We start from the raw sequence: 15,059 nt of genomic DNA, 5'->3' as shown, positions 1-15,059 counted from the left end.
TGAAGCATCCCCGTCCTTCTCCTTGGGGGATGCTTCCTGCCCTTATGGAGGTTTTCTACAATCAAGATTTTCAAGATCTGCTTTCATGTTTTTGCTCACCATTTCTCATGGGTGTAGTTACTCATGCTGAGGGTCTTCCTTTGAACACCACAGCTCAAAACCATCATCAGCAACACAAACCGGTCTCTTTGCTGTGGACATGACTTTCAAGGGTCAGAGTTGTTCCATCTAAAGCAAAGGTTACTTGGATTTTACCACACCATCCATTTCTTTTTGTTGACAAGACTCAGCATAGCCAGGCCGTAAGGAATAAAGCTGTCAGAATACTGTGACTCTCAGGTCTTAACACTCAGATTCAGCAAAGCCAGGGCCTGGGAAGGGTTTATGGTGTGAGTTTTTGCTGGCAGTCAGAGCAGCGGTTTGGTTTTCCCCTTGCCCAGCAGCTTCTCCTCCAGCCCAAGTGAGCCTGCCAGCAGAGGGAGCGCAGCACATGGGCTCACAAAAATAAGAGCATGCTTAAAAAAAAACCCAAACAAACCCAAACAATTAGCAGAATGATTATGGTCTTTAGCAGAATAAACAAAATAGTCAGAAGTCAGAAGCCTTTCCCCGGCAATGAGATCCAGCTGCAGGCTGGATGGGGAACAGACACTGCATCTGACAGCGATGGTGTTCCTCCAGAGGGGAAGTCCCCGTGGCGAGGGTGTCCCCCTGTATCGCACAGGGCACTGCCGCTGGCAGGGGTGGACCCCGGTCCCTTTTTCCACCCTCCTAGGTAGATCCATCTCTGTAATTCTCCATCAGAGCGCAACAGTTTTAGATAAACCAGAATGGAGCTTCCTCTCCCATGGTGCAAGTGGGGACGATGGGCAGGGTGATGCTCTCAGACCTGCTGTGGTATCGTGTGTGCTCGTGCTCTGGCCGTGCTTCAGTTTTTGTCCAGAAGCTGGGAAATTTGGGGCTTGCCTGTGAGCAGGGTAGTTCCTGCAGACAGTGGGCTGTGCTCAGCATGGGAAGGTGGAAGTTAAACTGACTGTCTTGTTTGGGTTTCTCCCCTGGGACTTTATCATCTGTGGTTGATGCTACAAATGGGCTTTTCCAAAGGGCTGGGCTGGTGATACCCTGGGGAACCTGGCTCGCCCGCGGTGTCCCCTGGTGTGTGGGCATGGAGGGACTGGCAGGGCTACTCCAGCTCTGGGAGCTGAGGACCCTCTCCAGACCATCCTGCTTCCTGCGCAGATGGAGACCACCTGGACCCAGCTGCATCTGGAGAGCATCCCAACAGTGCTTGGCCATGTTAGTAGGCTGCCAGGTGCTGCGGGAGCCCCATGCTGCCCCTGTTAAGTGTAGGGGAAACAGAACACGTAGGATGTATGGCTGTTCTGCTTGCGGGGCGGCAGCAGCAGTGTGTCCTGCTGAGAGCATTTAGCTCTGGGACATGCTTCTCTCTGCCTGCACTCACTGGGGTGAGAGGCAGCTCAATGATTTCTGCCAGCATCTGGGCCCTCTCCATCAGAGTTAATGCTTGTGCAGTGTCTGGAAACAGGAGAAACTGCACGTCCAGACTCTGATCCCTCACCCAGAAGGAGGAGGAGTTTCGGTGGACTCACTTCAGCACAGCTGTGATGCAGCCAGGATCCGAATCTGGCACCAAACCGCTTTTATAGCAGGTTGATCGTTAGGAGGAGCTCAGTGTTTGCAGGGTATTTCCATGAGAGCTCTGCAGCCCTTAAAATGCAGCACATTGCTTTCATTGTGGATTAAAAAATGTAGTATCCAGCCAAGCTTTGGTAGTTTAGTTTTTAACAGGGATTTAAGCATTTTAAATCCTTTCAAAGCTGTAAGTAAGAATCATAATTTAAACTCTTGCAGACAGATGTCATGGGAAAAATATGAAGACTATTTAAAAGGCAGCCTGCCTGCCTGTCCATCTGTCTATCACCTTCTAATCTGCCTGACATGTGCAATCGCCTTTCTCTTTCAAAACACTCCAAGGCCAGGTCTGCACAGGGACTTGCAGAGTGACCTGAGGTTCCCTTCCCCGGGGTCCTGCTCGCTGCCGGCCAGCTGATGCTCGGTCTTGCTGCCGAGGAGCCACAGAATCATAGAATTGTCTAGTTGGAAGGGACCTTTCACGTCATCGTGTCCAACCATCAACACGGACAAAACCCACCACTAACCCATGTCCCTCAGCACCACGTCTACCCGGCTTTTAAATACCTCCAGGGATGGCGATTCCTCCACTTCCCTGGGCAGCCTGTTCCAATGCTTGATAACCCTTTCAGTGTGAAAATTTTTCCTAATATCTAATCTCAACCGTGCAGGCTTGCCATAAGGGTAGGGTACCACCCATGAAGCAAACACCTGCAGATTTGGTGGAGGAACTTAGCCATCCAAGGCACTCTTCCCTCTGAAGTGAGTGGGAGAAGGGAGGATATTTAACTTAACCACCGGATAGAGTTTCTTCCCTACTTGTCTGGGGGTGAGCCTGACATTTGCAGAAACTCTAGCGCCCTTTGGAAACAAGCAACACACCATGATATTTCACTTTTTTAGGTGACCAGATTGTATTTTGCCTTCCCCCCGCACCCCCCTCCCCTGCCTCGTTGTAGAGAATTAAATGATGCTCAGCCAAGTAAATCTCTTACTTGGTCAAGCCTTTCCAGCTGTCCTTCTCTGGCCCGGGAACGGTTGCCTTGTATGGGAGCCACGGCTTCCATAGAAACCCGCTCACTCGGTTGCAGATGTTTTTGAGGGAGGCAGGAGGAATCAGCAGCTCGGGCTGACACACACACATCTAATTCTGGCATTACAGAGGAGGTCAAAGGGGATGAACAGCACGGGAATGGCACATCTGACTTCTGAGGCTGGATTTAAATGGGTGAAAAAAATGCAGTCCGATTGCTTGCCTGAAAAAGTTTGGGAAAAGGGTTTTTAAGGGGTTTTTTTTGTAGATAAATGAACTGAGCCTAATTCTGTCTGGAGAAAACCATCTTGGGGCTGACTGCTGAAATGGCCTTTGTGTCAATGGTGGTTTGAAAGAGAACCTGAGTTTATTTGGTGAATTTCATGAAGGGCTGAGGGATCTGAGCAAGAAAGTTCATTGCAGAAATTCCCAAGGCTCCATCATCGTGAGCTGCCGTGGCCAGAGGAGCATTTCCAGTAACTGGTCTGGTGTCTTTGTGCAATGAGAGATGAAAGTGCCCTTTGCCTTTAGCTTATGAAAAGGATTTGATTGTGGTGCCTGAATAACGTTTCACAGGAGTAGGTAGCTGTATAACATGGCAGAGTGGGGCTTAGGACCAACTTCTGGATGCAAAATGCGGATGGGTTCAAATTAGAAATAAGGCAAACATTTTGAATAGCAAGAGATTTAACCACTGGAGCACTCTGCCAAGGGGAGCGGCGAGTTTCTTTACCTCTTGATAATTCTGAGTTAAGGCTGACTGCCTTTCTGGAGGTGCTTTTATCCATCGCAAGTTCTTGGGCTCAGCACAAAAATAACTCTGAAGGGGGAACTCGCTGAGAAAATGCAGCGGTTTCTTTTGGCCTTAAGGACTTGAAAGGTTGGAAAAGGCAAGATATGCTGTAAACTTGCCGTGCGTTACTGAGATTATCGAGAAAATGGTCTTTACTGTCCAGGCATTGCTACTGACTCCCTGCCGTGCTTTTTTGCTGACTGCGGTCCGTGCTGTAGTCGCTGCAGCCCATCCTCGGGGCGTCGGGAGGGTTAATCGGCATTTGCAGAGCGCTCCGGGTGAATGCTGTGGTGAGGAGGGAGGGCATCATTTATTACTGCAGAGATTGGAAACTCCCTGATGTGATTATAACGTGTAGTGATGGAGGCTATTTTTATTGTATGTTGTGAATATTTCCTTGTATGGAATCACAAGGAGCTTGCTTGTGACTTGTAGCTCTGTTGAAAGCTCTAGCGACGACGTTCCCGAAGTCTTTGGTGCGTTCCCAAGCCAGTGCTGTATGCAGCAGTGTTAATTAGCCTTGGGGGGGCAATGCGTAATAACAATGAGATAACAAGTAACTGAAAATGCAGGAATTCCTGCAAGGCCTCTGGCCTCCACTCTTTGCAAGGGGAGAGGACAGAGTATCACAACCTCCTCTGTGTCTCAGTACCTGGCGTCTTGCACCTGGAGCGAGTAATCCCCATCCAAGTGGGAGGAAACTCTTATTTCTTGTTAGCGATCCAGACTGCTGCTCGGCAAATCCCTTCACCATTGGAGCTGCAGATATGTAGCTGTTAACGAGTTGAAATGGCATTAAAGAGGAAGTCAACCTTTTGCACAGTTTCCTCTTGGAAAGTGAGTGTTACTTCTAATTATAGCGATTGCAGTTTTTCAAATGCTCTCCCAGGGACCAGAATGCCGGGGGTGGGGAGGGACGGCTGGAAATGCAGACGTATTCCTCCTCTCCATTGATTCATGTTATTTATCTGAAATGGGAGCAGAGAGAAACAGTCTCCTACGATACCAGCTTGGCCATTCTCCCCACGCTAGCCCCGGCGTTGAGCACAACTGTGTCCCTGGTACGTATCGGCCTTGATTGCAGAAACATCTCCCCGAAGTTGTGGTTGCTTTTCAGAGAAGCTCAAATGGTCTCTTTTTCTCCTCTTCCTCCAGCACTTCGATGCTCTGGCTTCCTTTTGAGGTGATGGGTTAGAACTGCCTTACCAGCGATTTTGTCCCAAGGCCAGACCCTCCTGCCGAAGAGCCATCATCCATGGACGAGTTGAGCCTGCCACCTTCTGGCCAGACTCTCTAAGACTAACCACACCTTGGGGCACAAAGCATGGGGGCAGAATGCTTGGGTACAATACAGAGGGCACCATGTGCTCCTTTCTTCCAACCCCTGCTTGGAGGCGAGGAAGAGATGGCTCTTCCAGGTCCTGAAGATCATGGAGGACATGCTGGAGGAGGAGGCCAAAAGGTCTTGGTCCCTCCATCAGCTCTGTTCCATATGAGGTTTCTGTTCCCAGCCAAGTGGCGATGGAGCTGCTGTGTCTCTTCACAGTTGCCTGTTTCAGCATTGCTCTGAGGTCCCTCTTGCCCCCTTACCCTGACCCCATGGCTGGAGCCACTGGTCACATCACTCTCCTGGGATTCATCCTTGTGGCTCCCCTGCAGGGTGTGAGCATGGGGTTCCTCCTGTTTTGCAGAGGGAGGACTGAAGCTCAGCTCTGTCCGCTTTGAAGTGCTTGAATTTGGTGTCTACTTGTTTGGGGACCAGATTTCCCATGTGGCCAATGCAGAGGAGATGGACATCTTCTGAAGAGGGCACAAATCATGCTTGAGAGGTGAGGCAGGGCCACGGCTGTGGTCTGGCTCTGAGCCTTGCCTGCAATGTGCCCTGGGTTTAGCCACATGTTGTCCCCCTTGGTGGCTAATGGCTGGGCTGTTTTTGGAAGCTTTTTTGCCATAGGATTTCACGGAGCTGTGTCCCTCCTTCTGCGCTGTATCTCTGGCTAATCTCATTGCAGCTACAATCAAATACCATCTCTATGGTGATGGCTCAGAGGCAAGCATCCCTACTCCAGGCTGTCCTCTCCCTGTCCAAATTCGTATCTCAGAGGAGCTCTCTGACATCTCGTGAATGTCTCACCACCCGCTCAAGCACAACATGGCAAAATCAGAGCTTTTAACCTCTCCTTCTCAGCTCAGTGTTTCCCTGTGCTCAGCAGTGCGAGGATGCTGCTTCTTTGCCAGAATCTTAGCGCTGTTTTCATCTTCGGCCTCCTCCTGTGGCTTCATATCCTGGACACCTCAAGGGCTTGCGTAACCTTGCTAAGCCTTTCCTAAAGCTAAACCTCCTACATATTCTTTCATCACATCCCCCTCCACTTGCTACAATATCCCTTTTTTGGCCTCAACGAACTCGCTGTGGGCCAGCTTGCATCTGCTTGGATGCTGCCTCAGGCATTGCTTTCCCACCTCTTCTGCTTCTCCTGCCTCACCCCTCCGGGCTGCCCTCATGTTCACAACCACCTGCTGCCTCCCCTTGCTTCGTAGGATCATAGAACCATGGAATGGTTTGGGTTGGAAGGGACCTTAAAGATCATCTAGTTCCAGCCCCCCTGCCCTGGGCAGGGACACCTCCCACTAGACCAGGTTGCTCCAAGCCCCGTCCAACCTGGCCTTGAACCCCTCCAGGGATGGGGCAGCCACAGCTTGTCTGGGCAACCCGGGCCAGGGGCTCACCACCCTCAGGGTGGAGAATTTCTCCCTAATATCTCATCTAAATCTCCCCTCTTTCAGTTCAAAACCATTACCCCTCATCCTACAGCTCCCCTCCCTGATCCAGGGTCCCTCCCCAGCTTTCCTGGAGCCCCTTTAGGGACTGGAAGGGGCTCTAAGGTCTCCCCGGAGCCTTCTCTTCTCCAGGTTGAACCCCCCCAGGTCTCTCAGCCTGTCCTCACAGCAGAGGGGCTCCAGCCCTCCCAGCATCTCTGTGGCCTGCTCTGGACCCACTCCAACAGCTCCATGTCCTTCTGCTGTTGGTGGCCCCAGAGCTGGAGGCAGCACTGCAGGGAGGTCTCCCCAGAGCGGAGCAGAGGGGCAGAATCCCCCCCTCTCGCCCTGCTGCCCACGCTGCTGGGGATGCAGCCCAGGGTGTGGTTGGCTTTCTGGGCTGCCAGTGCACGTTGCTGGCTCATGTTGAGCTTCTCATCAACCAACACCCCCAAGTCCTTCTCTTCAGGGCTGCTCTCCATCCATTCTCTGCCCAGCCTGGATTTGTGTTGGGATTGCCCTGACCCATGTGCAGGACCTTGCACTTGGCCTTGTAGAACTTCATGAATTCAACATGAACTTCCCACCAGGGCCCATTGCCAGTGCTGGCTGTGGCGCTGCAGCCCTGCTCAGCCCTCATGTCTTGGTACCACTCAGGTGCATCCTGATAGTTGGTCATTTTATTTCTTAATTGTAAGCTGTTGGGGCCAGAGGCAGCAGCTTTCTTTGTTCCTCTTCTCACCATCTGTAGACAAAAAGGCCACTGGTATTTGGGCCTAGGTCCTATTAAATAGCAAAAATGGGAAAACATCTCGCTTGCGAGCAGGGAGGAGGATGGTGGCTGGACAGGACAAAGTATTTCCCCAGAGTCTTGTCTGGGATTTGGCTCGAAGGCTGCCCGGCTGTGCCCGGTGGTACCTGCTCGGCAGACTGGGAGACACGGGGCTGTTGCGGGCTGCTGGCAGCAGTGTGCTGTATCCCGGCCAGCCCGCCGTGCCGCCCCGGCCTGGAGGATACCAGCAAATGGATGGGATTCAGCAAATGGATGGGATTTCAAGTGCGAATAAACAGCCCTGGCTCTAAGCACAGAGAATGCGGCTTTTTCTTACAGCTGCAGGAGTGCAGATACCCCGGAGGCTAAACAAGGCACTAAATGGGGGCTTGTACGGGAGACTGCTTCAGGGGAGCGAGCCGGGGCTAGACCCTTCGCCTGTTAACTGAGCAAGGCTGGGATGACAGCTTCTGCCCCAGGGTCTGTGCGGTCACCAGGGGCTTGCTGCACTGATGGGGGTTAATGAAGTGATGGAGGGGCCCGGAGCTGGCTGGGCTCCCGCGTCTGCTCCCCAGGGTGGGCGGTGAGGAGGTTGTTTCTACCAATGTGACACGTGCTGCAGAACGGTTCTGGACCAGCCTCAAGGCAGCGTGTTGCAAAGGGGGCACTGCAGAATCAGGGCAGAGCTGCTGTGGTGTCCCAGAAAGGTGTCGGCAGAGCCCGTCTTTGCAATTTCCCTGCCAGCTGAATATTCATTTAAGCAATAGCAGAAAGTCCTGATGGGCCTGCTGAGATCTGCAGTGCCTCTGTTCGAAAGCAAAGGCTGTTCTCTTTCCATTAATTTATTGATGCTGGGCTCCAGCCTCCTCTCTGCTCACACAGAAGGATGAAAGCGGCTCCGTGTTCTCTTCTGGCAGGAGCGAGGCAGGTGTGTGTCAACGGGAGTTTTATGTTGAGATGTGAAGAGCTTATTTCTAAAGCAGCTCATCCCCGGCTCCGCCGTGCCGGTGCTGATGTGCATCCCTGTGAGCGCCGTTCACGGCAGCTCTCTGAGCCCCGGGGCCGTGCCGAGCTCATTGCAGCTCTCGCAAGAGCTTCCCAGATGAGTAATCCAGACAAAGGATGGTTTTAATGTGGCTGCAGAAGAGGCACGTCTACACCTCTTGCTGTGATCCTGTTTTCTCCCGGGGAAAGGTTCAGTTCAGGAAGGTCTTATTGATTTCTCTGAGATTTAAGGGTGGAAACAGTAACACAACCTTACTGCTGCCTTGCTGCACTCTTTCTCCATTCCTCCCATGCTCCCAGCTGGGATTTCTCCACTTTTGCTCTGTCTTCAGTGGGTTTTAGCTATGGCACTGTGAAAGCAGCGTCAGGTGTTTGTTTTTCCTGGGGATTTGTCCTATGGCCATGGCCTCCCTGGGGTTAAAAATAGCTGCTGGGCCCCGGGCAGTTTGCTTTGCAGCACATAACACAGCACAGCTGCTGGGGGACACGAATTGGTGACACAATCCCGATTTCAGAGAACTTGACTTTGGACCACGTGATGCTACCCCAGAAGTTAATAAAAACGCTGGATGGGAAATCCTCATACGTTCCCAAATCCCCGTTGACATTCCTGCAGCACCATCCTGGAGGGATGCTGCAGATCTGCCCGTCTTTGCCCAGGGAAGGGTAGGTACCATGGCGTGGCCAGGTGCCGGCGTGCTCTTCAGGTCAGCTCTGCCTGCCCAGAGCCGCCCACACCTGAGGTGACCTGGCTGATCAGTGCCAGGCCAACTCAAAGAATCATAGAATCATAGAATGTGTTGGGTTGGAAGGGACCTTTAAAGGCCATCTAGTCCACCCCCCCTGCAGTGAGCAGGGACATCTTTCACTAGATCAGGCTGCTCAGAGCCTCATCAAGCCTGGCCTTGAATGTCTCCAGGGATGGGGCCTCCCCCACCTCTCTGGGCAACCTGTTCCAGTGTTTCACCACCCTCATTGTAAAGAACTTCTTCCTAATGTCTACTAAACCTGCCCTGCTCTAGTTTAGAACCATTGCCCCTCGTCCTATCGGTACATGCCCTTGCAAACAGCCCCTCCCAAAGAAGCCCAAGACAGTTTGGATGGGGCTTTCTTGGCTATCTGATGGTCTGCGCTTGAAGCATCTTTAGTGATTACCTGAATCAATAAAGTCTTCTCATTTTCTCTTGGCACATTTACCTCTTCTTTACTAAAGAGGCCTCGAAACACCCCTTTACTTTCTTAGGTAAAGGAGAAATAGGCTCATGGGCTCTCATTTCTGTCCCCACCTGTCAAAGCTCTTCTCTTTCCTGAGAAAACAGTAGGGAAGTTTCTGCTAATGTTCTCCAACTTCCTAATGCAAAAATTGCTGCAGGATATTACTTAGCATTAGCACCTCATTCACAGATGTGAGCACTCAGTAAGAAATATTCATCAGTCACAAGAGCCAGTTCTGCTGCTCAGGGTACTAGAGTGAGTCAAAGATGACCTGGCTCTTCTGACACATAACACATATAGTAATGATAAAAGAAGCAAGGTTCCTTGTTAAGCATTACATTATCTTCCAGGAAAGCGCACTGCAGTCTGCAGGCAGTGGCTTTCTCCTGCTTTGTGCGAAGGCAAAGCAACGCGAGGGAAGAAACCAGTTTGCTCCAGAACGGCTCCCGCTGGTCCCTGTGCTCTGCCCCTTGTAGGGCAATTTGTGGTGGCCAGAGCCTGTTCATACAAAAGGACAGGGCTGCATGTGGAGAGCTTCTCCTTGTCTTTGTGTTGTTGGGCTCTTGAGCAAACAAAGAAGATCTTTCAAAGCCAAGAGCCACATTGGGCATGAACGAGGGCTGGGATACAGCTTGGCCAGAGATGCTGTGTGCAGGAAGGATGGCAAATGCTGCCCGGCAATGGGGAGGCGAGCGGGGTCCATCCATCCCCACTCACCTTCCAGCCAACGCCATGGACAGTGCGGGCTCACATGGCTTGCAGAAGAAACCAGACCTAGGAGGGGGTCAGAGCCATCAGGAAGGTGCTGGAAGGAGAGTCTGGAGGTGCTCAGCACGGGAAACCTGCTCTGCTGTGCTGGGGGACCCAGCGCTCAGCCCTTGCTGAGTTCGCCCTGCCAAAAAACGAAGGTCTTGCTGTTTCCACTGAAATGAATCCTTATGGGAATCTGCTCTCTGATGCAACGCTCTGCAGGAGATTTCTTTTTCCCATCACTCCGCTTATTTCAGCTCGAAAAATAAACAGCGGCGAAAAAGCAATAGGCGGTAAAAATATCTAGGAGCTGCTGGAAGAGTTAAGAGTTTGCCATCTGTCCATGGGGAATGCGCCACGCTGGGTAACGCAGAATGCTGACTCAGCTGCCATACTTCAGCGATGAGGGCGGAGGGAAAGACTAAACAGTGCTGCCTCGTATTTTGGCTTGGAATTACATTAGAAATAACAAACATCTGAGCTCTAATTCTCAACTGACAGTATCTCTAAATGGAAGGGAATGTACAGGATGGGAACCAGCAGCGGATGGCCAAAAGGAGTAAGCAGCTACTGCTGCGAGCAGAGAGAGAGAGTGGAGGGGGGGCACGGCCGGAGAGGGCAGGGGAGGGGACTGCTGGGGGGCTGGGGGTGTCTCAGCTTATGGGGTGGGGACCAAAGGAGCCTGACAGAATGTGTGTCCCCCTAAGAATGATGGGGGTTGCGAGGTGGAGGAGGAAGAGGACTGTTGTGTTGCTTCACTGCTCCATATCTGGGGATTATCTGAATTCTGGGCTCAAGCTTGAATTAGGGTCCAAAAAGTGCTTCATGTCCAAAGTGCTTGGCCTGAGGTGCACAACCCAGCGAGCTCTGCTGGCATCAGTCCTCTGCCCACAGCAGGAGAGGGCTGGTGTCCTGGGGACTGCGGACAAGCCCTTGTGAAGCTGCGACAGTCTCCTGGGTTTGCACTGCGGCTCCAGGGCTGCTCTTGGGCTGCTTTGCTTTGGTGTCGCTTTGCTTGCCACCATACCATCTCTCCCCCACCTTTGCCAACCCAACACAGATCCCCTTCGTGATGAAGTCTGCATTTGAGAGATCTTTTTGAACTCCTCATCTTGGGAACAGCAGAGTAGAGACGAGTGAAGAGCAGGTTTCCCTGTTCAGTGGCTGAACTAAAAATATTCAGGGGAAAAATGCATTTGGGGTTGAGCTGAGATCTAAAATATTTGCTGTGTTTTGGGCTTTTCAGAGAAAATGGATAACGTTTTGCTGTAATTCACAGAGGCTCCCAGCTTCCCAAAGGAAGTGTCTTGTTCCACTTGGAGGGTGATGTTGTCCTTTTTTCTCCCTCTTTCTGTTAAACCGACACATCTTTTTTAATTGGGAAAGATCATTTCAGTATAAACGGGTTTCAGTGCCATGTTTAACCATTTCCAAGTTAATTTTCAGGTTAATTTTAATACTACTGAGGATGAACCTTCCATCCCGGGTTAGGAGAGGGTGGTGCTGCCCATGTGGTCCTGCGAGACGCAGGGTCCCTCGCATCCCGAATGCCATGTGCAAGGGATGAAGTGCTAGAAATGTCACCTTTTTTGTCCCTGTTGCTTCAGCAACCTGTGTGTGCTGGTTGAGGCAGCTCCGTTTTGCCCTGGCAGCAAAATGCCTCGTGTCTCAGCTACGGCAAGCTGGAGGTGTGTGGTGAAGGGGCTGATGCTTGGGGACTAAACATAGAAGGGGCCACTTTCCCAGTTGCTTTCCCTGTGCTCTTTTCACCTTTCCAATTTGCTTTTTTTTCCCCATCTTGGTCATTATTTTGCCATTTCTATAGGGCTAGAGGCTTCAATATTTTGTTTTAAGGCTCTAGAAAAGAGACCTGTTTTGCTTGGAGGGCTGGATGGAGACGTGTGGCTCGGGTATCATTCACGGGACAGTATTGTTGCACGTTCTTAGTGCCTTCTGCTCCCAAGCTTCTGCATGCCATGCTGGGGCCACCCTTCGCAAAGCATGTGGTGCTTGGGACAGTCCCAGCCTCTGGAAATTGGTGGCTTTGAGCTGGATGACGCCGAGGTGGCTGGTGCGGAGCCAGGTTTCCAGTGCCTCCTTGCGTGTTTCTGCCTAGTGTGTGGCCTCTTGGATGACGAGGATTTTGCCATTTTTGAAGGCAAGCTGGAGGCTCTGGGAGCATCTGTGCTGGCTGGGGATGTCAGCCCAGCCTCTCTGCAGTGCTTCTGGGAGTCTGCAGGAGGCAACGTGCTCCCCTTGCATAAGCCTGGAGCCAACTGCTATGGCTCAGCCTTGGCTCTTCTCTGGAAGGATGGAAGCGTGAGAAGCATGCAATGGGAAAGGGTCCCTTTGGGTGTGCTGAAGAAGCCACATGAGCCAGCTGAACACCTCCAGGAGCTGGTGGCTGCTGGCCTGCAAGGCTGGGCGACCTTGTGCCTGTCACCAGCCCCGTGACTGACTGGTGTGGGAGCGCTGCTCTGCCTCGCAGCCCAGGAGGAGCAGCTGCCCATGGCCACAGGAGCTGACTCAGCCTCTCTGTTGCTTTTTCTTCTAGGGGTTGTCCCTCTGAAAGCTAATTATTGCTCTTCTCCATCTCCCTCTTGTCTGGAGAGTTCATCCTTCATCCTTTGCAGACCGTCCCTGGTCCTGCTTTGAACCAGATGTATCAGAGGGGCACCACGGGGAACCCCCAGCAGTTTGATGTGCGAGACCGGAGAAGGCAGCATCAAATTTCCACGTGAGATCTGATTTCCCAGGGAGGGAAGAAGAGAGAAGCTCTGCAGGTGTTTGTTGGCTTTAGGATGGGTAAAACCACAGATCCAGGCACTCGGTGTGCTCAGGATGGGCACACCTGGGTCCCAGCGGTGTGCTGGGCAGTGTGACCTGCAACTCCGACGGCAATAAATGCAAAGGCAGAGCAGGCTCACCTCCATCTCCTCCACCTTCCTGGCTGTAATTTCCTGCAGCGAAGCAAACCATCGCTTTGATGGAAATAAATGCATAGCAGGCACGTCTCTAATCTGAAACCTGATTTATCCTTGGAAACACTGAGAATGGGTCCTTGGGCCATCTGTCTTGTCATGGGGATGCATGAATAGACCCATTCAGACACAAACACAGGGCAGGTATTGCTTCCTAAATATGGCTCCGATCACCAAGAGATGGATTCCTAATGAAATGAGCTTGACGAGGCAGGCAGTAGAGCACACGGGAGATAATAGCCTGAGTGAAAGAACTAGCCATGTATAGGAATTTTAATTAAACCTGACAAAGCCTGAGAGGAAAAGGGGAGAGATTGAGGCCAGCTGGCATAAAGATGCTGAACGAGCTGAGTTTGGTGAATACTGTTGACCTGATGCATTTTAGGAGGACTTGCACGTCTCTGGGTGCATGGGCCAGGGCCAGGGGGACGGATCCTTCCACTTTGCTGGGTCAAGAGAGATGCCAAAGTGAGCTGTAATCATCCTGTGCTTTGTACAAAGTCATTAGACCTTCCTTGGAAGTAAATTAGTACCAGGAAGCTCTGCCCTGTTTCTGGCAGCACCGGGAGGACAGGGTGTGAAGGGAAATGCTGGCGGGAGGATGGTTCATGCTGCTGCAGAGTTTTCTGCCACCTCCTCGTGGTGCGGATGGGGTTGATCCACCCGCTGCAGCCTCCAATTGCTATGGTGCTGCCAGGCAGGTTTTGGGACCCTCTGCCCTTTGCTGTGTGCCCAGTTTATACTCCGGGGGGAATGAAGGGCCATGGAGCAGTCCTGGCACCCGGAGCCTTAACGCTGCACAGGGCTTTGATAAGATTGGCGTTAAAACAAGAAGAGCTGCTGTCTTTGCACCCAACCTCCCAGGGACGCGCAGACCTCTATGAGCCAGAGCTGAGAGACCAGTTCCACTGTCAGGGCGGGCAGCTAACCCGGGCCAGCAGCTGGCTGCAGCGTCAGCGAGCTGGGAATAACCCAAGGAAGGGCTGTGCGAGCTCCTGGCCCATGCACAGCGCCTTTGCTGGGCTCTCTGGGGCATTTGACACACGAGCCGAGCCAGCTTGAACTCCCCTTTGGGCTATTAATGCAAACCGACAAGGCATCGGTGATACGTTTTTGTTTAGCTAGAAAAGCCTTCAGACTGATGCTGAATAAGTATTAAAAGGCCATTTCATTTTTATTTTTTTTCTTCTTTTGCAAACACAAGGCAAATTCAAACCAGCTGGCAGGGCTGGTGGTTTAGAGCCAATTGCAGCAGCCCCTGGGATTTCCCTCGCACGCTGGATCTGCCTGGGGCGGGAGACTGGGATGAGCCAGGTAATTTGGGCTGTGTCCTGGTGGTGTTGCCAGCGGGGGTGGCTGGTGGGAGGCTCTGCTTTCCCCTGCCCTGCACTGAAGCCCTCCACCAAGTGCAGCGAGCATCGTGCTAAGTGTTTTACCTGCCCGGGGTGAGGGTGGGTCCTTGCCCAAATAGGGGAGCTGAGGGAACAGAGCTGAAGAAGGCAGGAAAGATGCTGGAAAGATGCACAGATCCTGCCAGCAGCCAGATACATCCCCAGGCATCTCTTGCCTCGCCTGGATGCTCAGCATCTTTGTTTGGCTCTGCTGTTCCCCTGCCCGGCCAGACCCAAACCCTCCATCTCTCTCCCTTGCCCGAAGGAAACCCGCTTTGATATCCTGGCCCGGGGACAAGCTGGTTTTTGCCAGCCCCGTGTGTGTGGCTTTGTGGCTCCTTTCCTGGCTGTTTAAGCCAGCTGTGAGGATACTCTGGGCATCGCTCCCACATCCTGCGCTGGCCGACAGAGCCGGGAGCCCAGCCTGCCCCAGCCCCGCCGTGTCCTGGATCCGGCCGCCTGGTACTTAGCCTGGTTTCATTGCACCTCTCGATGCTCCCCGTCCAGCAACTCACAGTGAGATGTGTCTCACTGGTCCTTAAATACTTTTTTTCCCTAAGTGCAGAGTAATCGCTTCTTTATTGCGGCTATTGTACTACGCAAAATAATAAAACTCCATTAATTAGGCACAAAACGAGAGCTGGAAAGAGGGTGCGCATTGAACAACGGCAATATCCCATGTAGGATGCCATGTTTTGCTGCCGCT

This window comes from Rissa tridactyla, chromosome 12 (assembly GCF_028500815.1).
Source record: "Rissa tridactyla isolate bRisTri1 chromosome 12, bRisTri1.patW.cur.20221130, whole genome shotgun sequence".
Taxonomy (NCBI): domain Eukaryota; kingdom Metazoa; phylum Chordata; class Aves; order Charadriiformes; family Laridae; genus Rissa; species Rissa tridactyla.
The sequence above is the reverse complement of the archived record's forward strand: the minus strand, read 5'-3'. Positions refer to the sequence as shown.